Here is a 7285-nt window from a genome sequence, read left to right as displayed (position 1 = left end):
TTCTTCCATCTGAGCTACTATAACTCCTCCCTGTTCTGTGTTTGATTTACTTTTGACGTATCCCAAACCACATAGCAACAGAGTGATCATCTTAAAACAGAAATGAGATCGTATTATTTCCCTGCTCATACCCTCTAATGATTTCCTATTATACTTAGAAACCCTGTGTCATCTGGGCCTCTCATGACCTCTTCCCCAATCTCATTTCATCTCTGTGTCCTAATCACATCAACTGCTTTTCAATTTCTCAAACATGACATGCTTTTTCCTGCTTCAGGACATTTATACTTGCTATTCCTCTTTTTGGAATGGTCTTTCCCAACTGAGTATAATTGATTTTGAGTCACAGCAACAATGTCCCTTTAGGCCTTTTTTACTACTTTATCTAAGATGGTGCCCCAACCTGGATTATAGTCAGCCCCTTTTATTGTCCCTTTTTAGCATTTATCACAGACACAAATTTTACTTACTTACTGGTTACCATTTCATGACTTAGAATACAAGTCCACTAGGTACTAGGAGCCCAGCTAGACATTGGGTATACAATTATTTCTCTCCTGACCTCCCATACTTACCAGTGTATAGGCTCACTGCGGCAGGTGAGGTGAGCTTTGTCAGTGATGCCCAGTGCCTGCCTGGTATCACGTGACCAATGACGTGGCTATACTAACTTAGATGAGTAAGTGGAGCAGTCAACAATCTGGGCACAAAGGACCTAAATTCCAAGTGACCTTATATAACTGGAGATCTTATCAAAAACAAAGAGAATGAAATTCATTATAGATAGAATGTAAACATAGTCTAGGGAAAGAATGAGTGTGTGGTATGGCTCATTTTTATGGCTCAAAACCAGCTATGGGCTCAGTTTTACAGCTAGATTAGGCCTCTTATACTAATATGTAATTTTTATTTGTAAAGGGCTATGAAAAACATTTGTAGAAAATATTTTCACAGTAATTATATCATTTAATCCATATATTCACTAGGTGGTAGATAGAGTAGACAGAATTATCTTAAGTTTGCATAATGGGACACCTACACGTAGCCTGGTTAAATGGTTTCCCCAGGGTCATTTAGCAAGGCAGAGATGTGGAAAGGGTAGACCAATTTAGACTTCCTCCCACAGATTCCCTTTGCCATAACCAACCTTGTTATTAATCTTTGCCAATCTGATAGCTGGAAAATGATACAACGATGCCTAAATTTTTGTTCCTTTTTAGGGAATAGAGGTCCCAGCTCTCAGAGAGGGACTGAGTCATTTTCTATAGTGATCAAACGCAAAGCACAAGTCTCTCCAAGCCTCAGGCCAGCTCTCGCTTTCCTGCTCACTCACCACCTGGACATCTCCACCAAGCCCAGCCCTCCTGCTGAAGAAGCCTCAGCTTCTTATCTTTTTATGTTGACTTCTCTGGAAGATTTCTCACCTGTACTCCCAGTCCTGGCCTGCACCTTGAGGACACTGCTACCCACAGCTGTCTCTCTTGGTGTCAGCCTGGTGGTGAAGATGTCATCTTATGGTATATCTATATATAGAATACATTCTGACCTTAAAAAAGAATGAGGACTTCCCTGGTGGTCCAGTGGCTAAGCGTCTGTGCTCCCAATGCAGAAGGCCTGGGTCTGATGCCTAGTTAGGGAACTAGATTCCGCATGCTGCAAGTAAGAGTTTGCTTGCTGAACTTTAACCCAGTCCAGCCAAATAAATAAATAAGTATTTTTTAAAAAAGAATGGGATTCTGATATGTGCTACAACCGGGATGATTGTTCACTTAGGCTAAGTGAAAGAAGTCAGATACAAAAGGACAAATATTGTATGAGTCCTGTTAGATGATATACCTAGAACAGGAAAATTCAGAGACAGTAAATAGAATAGTAGTTACCTGGGGGCATGGGAAGTTATTGTTTAATGGGTACAGAATTTCAGTATGGGATGATAAAAAAGTTCTGGAGATGGATAGTGGTGATGGTTACAAAACAACATAAGTGCACTTAATGCAACTGAATTGTACATTTAAAAATGACTAAAATGGTAAATTTTATGTTGTGTTTATTTTACCACAATAAAACAAGGAATGAAATACGGACATGCTACAATATGTTTTAACCCTGAAAACATTCTGTTAAGTGAAAGATGCCAGTCACAAAAGATAACATGTCATATCATTCTATTTATATTAAATATCCAGATTAGGCAAATACATAGAAATAGAGTGTAGATTAGTGGTTGCCAGGGGCTGGCGGGAGGCAAGGAAGAGTGAATGACTGCTAATAGGTATGATGTTTCATTTTGGGGGTGATGGAAATGTTCTAAAATTAGATAGTGGTGATGGTTGTACAGCTTTGTGAACAAATTAAAACTATTGAATTATGTACTTTAAAAAGGTGAATATTATAGTATGTGAATTATATCTCAATTAAAAAAAAGGGAAGTAAGGAGGTGGGATTGGGGAGAGGGCTACATGATACTCCATACAATGCTATACCACAGTTTATAGAGCCATTCCCCAGTTAATGGACATTGGGTCTTTCTTTCCCTTTTATTCTTTCTTTCTTTCATTTTAAAAAATGATGCAATGTACATCATTGAATATGCAAAAAAAAAAAAAAAAGATACGGTTTCAGGTAGGTCTTGGGCCCTCCCATGCTGTGCCATGCCTAGGTATGTCTCAGTATGGGACTGATTTAGAAAGCGTCAGTTCCCCTGACACCAAGAGATGGTGTAGGGAGGAAGCTTTTGCCCTCCTCTCCAAGCACTTTCTCAGGGGTCAGCAAACTACAATGCATGTGCTGTTCTGGTCTCAGCTAAGAATGATTTTACAGATGAACACATTTGCAATCAATTTAATGGTAGGACTCCAACTAATTAATTGGATCCCAATTAAGCAAAATCTCCCCTTCCACTGCCAATTCTATTCTCATTAGTGCCCTGAATTACAAAAATATTATATCGATGATTATTGTATTTTGAATTTCATCAATAAAAATTTTGTGGAGATGCCATATTTAAAATTCCTAGATAGTATCCAGGAGAGGTTATCTGGAAGACAATTGGAAATGTGTGCCTAGAAGTTCAGGAAGATGTCTGTCTGGTCTGGAGAGAGATTTAGGAATCATAAGGAGATGGCTGACTTTCAGAGAAGGACAGGGCAGGGGAAAAGATGGAGAGAAAGGAGATACTAAGGAAAACTAACATTTCTAGAGGCATGAGTAATTCACTGAGAAGCAATGGGTGTAGAATGATATGTAAGACCCAGTGGTATTATTGCTAGAAAAGAGTTTTGAGAAGGAGGGAGAAATCAATGGAATGTTACAGAGGCATCAAGGAAGAAAAGGTCTGTATACAGGTAGTTGGATTTGGCAACTAGAAGGTCACTGGTAACTTTGTCATTAGGAAAAGCAAAGGGTGACAGTACCTGAGGAGTGAGGAGAAGGACAGGAAAGGAAGAAAGGTAGGAGGGTGGGAGAGGCCAGGATAGCGCAAGTTTTTCAGAATAGGAAAAACCTGTACATGTCTAGGGAAGGAGAGGGAGATACTGAGGATGCAATAGTTAGCTCCCTTTCTCTATTAGAGATCTCTCATCCCTGGCTGAACAAAACAGTAGTACCTCCTGTCCACATTCCACAGCCCCCCATAACAGATTGGCTGGAAAAGGCTCTCTCTGGTATAGGAGGTGGTGTAGATGTTAAAACGGACAGGCAGTGTGAACTTTTCTTCAGGTACTGGTCACAGAATTTTTGTCTCATTTTCTCCATCTTCAGTGTGGATCAAAACACCTGGCCTTCCAGGGTGTACTGAATTTTACAAGCCAACTCTTGTATTTTAAAAACACAAGTTATTAGAGAAGTAAATAGGATGACATTGATTCTCAAAGGCTCTGCTGCTGCTGCTAAGTTGCTTCAGTCGTGTCGGACTCTGTGTGACCCCACAGCCGGCAGCCCACCAGGCTCCGCCTTCCCTGGGATTCTCCAGGCAAGAACACTGGAGTGGGTTGCCATTTCCTTCTCCAAAGGCTCAGACCACATCTATTTTATGAAATTCCCACAGTTGCTGGTCACCACCCTCCATCATTGACATCTGTGATATCCATAACACCGAGGCCCCCAAACTGTGTAAAACAGGCAGAAATTCGATGATAAAATCTCCTCCTAATGTAAGATCAGACACCGTCCACTGTTCTTTAGCTCTCTAGAGTTGTTTGGGGGCACTAATCAGTTATTACTCAGTTGTAACAACAACTAGACAAACTTCAAGATGGAAGGTGCTATGAGAGTATTAATTATTAGGTTTTTGTTTGTTTGGGCTTGAGTTCAGATAGTCTTCAGCAGTGGCTCGCAAAGTGTGAACCCCAGAGAACAGCATGATCATCACGGGGAACTTGTCAGAAACGAAAAATCAGGAGCCTCACTCCACACCTCTGGTCTCAAAAGCCCTAGGGGTGGGACCCAGCCATCTTGATATGGTCAAGGTGAGGCTGCGGTGCGCTAAAGACTGACAGCCACGGATTTATTTGCGGCCTTTCCGCTAAGCCACCCTTATCCAGCGACATCGCTTTTTTTTTTTTTTTTAATAGAAATGTAGACTCTCAGGCTGCATCCCAACGCACTGAATCAGAACCCGCAACTAAACACGACCTTCAGGGGAGTCTGAGAAGCCTCGTTCTGCACAATGTAACGAGGACCTCTTCCCAAGTTCAAAAAAAAAAACAAAAAAACAAAAAAACAAAAAAACCCTGACAGCCTAACTGGAGAAACAGTGAAAGTGCCTTAAGACATCCAATCCACTGAGCCCAAGGCGCCGCAGATTGCTTTATTACCTTCTCTGAGACACGACAGGGCTCGCTCGGTGTCAGGCTCGGTAAAAAGGGGATACGAGGAGGGCGAGACTCCAGACAAGCGCTCTATAGTCCAAGTGGGTCCGCAAGAGCGATGAGACTGGAAGGCACGAGAAGGGGCGCGCTTCCCACGCGAGGGGCGGTGGGAAATAAAAGGAGAGCGGCGGGGCAGAGAGGACGATTAGGGGAGGGCATATGGGGGGCCTGACGGCTGGCTTGGCTTTGCGGACGGGCGGGGAGCCCCTCCCGCGGGGGAGACAAGAGGGCGGGGGTCGGGCGCGGAGAGAGAGGTGGGTCCAGGTCCGCGCGGGGGCGGGCAGCTCCACGGCTCCCCGCCCCCGGCCCGCCCCTCCGCGGCGCCATTTTGCAGGCGGCAGTCGCGGGAGCCAGAGGCAACGGCTGGTACTGCGGAGCGGAGGCGCAGCCGGCAGGACTGGAGCCCGGCGAGCTGCAGCCAGGTGAGAGCCCGGCCGCCGCGCCCCCTACCTGGCCCGCGGGCCGCACTTGCCAGGCCCGGCAGCGAGGGGCCTGCGGCGCCCACGAGGCCAACCAGGCACGGCCCCCGCGCGCTGTCAGTGGCCCCGCGGTGCGGCCTGCGCCCCCATACCCGGGCCCATCTGCCGGGTCCCCGCACCGGCAGGTCATCCTGGCCGCGGGACCCAGGGATGCCTGGCGACCCCCAGCCCCCGCCGGGCCCCTGAGCGCTCACCTCTGCTCGTGGCCGGAGCCGCGGGGCGCTCGGGCCCTCAGGCCGCGCGGCGGGCAGGCTAGTGGGGTCTCCCCGGCCCTCGGCCCGCGCAGCCTGCGATCGCTCTCCGGTCGGCCCTCCGCAGGCGGTGCGCGCGGGCATCTCTGTACCCCCAGGAATGCAGGGCCATCAAGAGGGACGGCAGAGGCGGCGGGGGAGGGGGGGGTGCCCTTTATATTTTTGCTTTCTTTCTCTCCTACAGTGGCTGCGCCAAGTAATTTTAGGAGCTCCTGCCCAGTCCCCAGGGCCGTTCTTTCTGACAAGACTCTCGGGGGTCGGGGTCCCCCTGTTGCCACCTTCTTGTTAAAAGAAATTGACATTTTCGAGTATGACTAGTTTATGGGCGCAGAATTTTCTCCTTCCTTTGACTCTAGATGTCCCTTTGATGGGTAGCTGACAGGAATTCGGCCTGCAGGCTGGGGGTTTTAAACATGACTTAAAATTCTTGATTGTCAGTGCAAAGGGTAAATGAGGGCAACTGCAGGTGGAAGCAAGTCACCCATAGGGGATTTCTGGGTCTGAGGCATTAGGAGTCGCTCTACTTTTAGTCTTGCGGTGCTGTAACAGAGGAGAGGGAAGATGCTAACCCAGCTAATATTTGGACGTCCATGTTCAGAGAAGGCTGGACAGTGTGAGGACATGGCTGGGAGTCCTGAGACAGTCTGGTATGAGCTGTCATGAATTGCCATGTGACCTTCCTTTCCCAGTTTGTTCCTCTTTGAAGCCAGAGGCTAGAGGCAGTGGTGGTTGGAACATTTTAATTTTTACATTTTTTGCATTTGGATGCTGTTGGACTGAGACTTCTCTCTGCCAGTTGTCTGTACCTGCGTTTTCACCTTTACAAATGACTTTGCCCATTTAGCCCCTGAAGGTGAGTCTTATATGAGATTTATAAAAAGAGCCTTTCAGCTCAGAATTCTGAATTCTCTGTACTCATCCAGAATTTAATAGCTTTCTGGGCACTTGTCTTTTAAAAGCCCAGCAGTGAGTGTGCACAGAGTAAGCCCTCATGGCACATGTTTTAGTTAAAAGGGGGTGAGTGGGTGTGTCCAGCTGACTACTTGTTTTACCTGACAGCCTGAACATGAGCTATCTGCTTTCTAGACTATTTCCTTTGCTGAAATGTTGACCAGATTCTTTCTTTGAATCCGAGGGCATTTCACTTCTTTGCTTGGAGTAGGGAGTGTATTTTTTTTTTTTTTAAGAAACTTGGTATTTTAATACCTTTTTGTATTAGTTCTCCACCCCCATGCCTCAAATGGTTGTGTGGCAGTTGTATTTTCTGACTGTGGCAAGTCACTTAAGTCGATTTTTTTTTTTTTAATCTTTATTTAAAAAAAATATTTCTCTATTTGGCTGTGCTGGGACTTAGGTGCCTCACAGGGATATAGTTTTCTGCCCCAGGGTGGAACCCTAGCCCCGCAGCCCCCTGCATTGGGAGTGTGTAGTCTTAGCCAATGGACCATCAGGGAAGTTCTAATTAAGTTGAATTTTAATGTCTGTTAGGATATTTCAAAAATGCTTATGAAAGTACCTGTCTAGAACATTGGCTAGGTTTCAGACCATACCGCCTATCTCTTTTATGTAGCAAAAGCTCATAGCATTGCAGAAATGAGTTAGGTGTACCTCAGCTAATTTGGTGACTGATGCTATTAATCCAAACATTATTGACTGAAACCTAGTCTTTAGATACTGGAAATTCTGA

At 45.6% G+C, this 7285-nt stretch overlaps 1 protein-coding gene across 2 annotated transcripts in view; it reads left to right on the top strand.

Moving 5' to 3' along the window:
- The first annotated feature begins 5198 nt into the window (after positions 1–5198).
- SLC23A2 (solute carrier family 23 member 2) overlaps positions 5199–7285 on the top strand; it is a 142695-nt gene continuing 140608 nt past the window's right edge. The window contains exon 1 of one of the 2 annotated variants that reach the window (XM_015474092.3): positions 5199–6451. The gene's annotated coding sequence lies outside the window, so the exon portion shown is untranslated. The remainder of the gene's footprint in view (positions 6452–7285) is intronic. The other variant, NM_001205430.1, reaches the window with a different exon arrangement.

The sequence above is a fragment of the Bos taurus genome, chromosome 13 (assembly GCF_002263795.3).
Source record: "Bos taurus isolate L1 Dominette 01449 registration number 42190680 breed Hereford chromosome 13, ARS-UCD2.0, whole genome shotgun sequence".
Lineage (NCBI taxonomy): Eukaryota > Metazoa > Chordata > Mammalia > Artiodactyla > Bovidae > Bos > Bos taurus.
The sequence above is the reverse complement of the archived record's forward strand: the minus strand, read 5'-3'. Positions and strand labels throughout refer to the sequence as shown.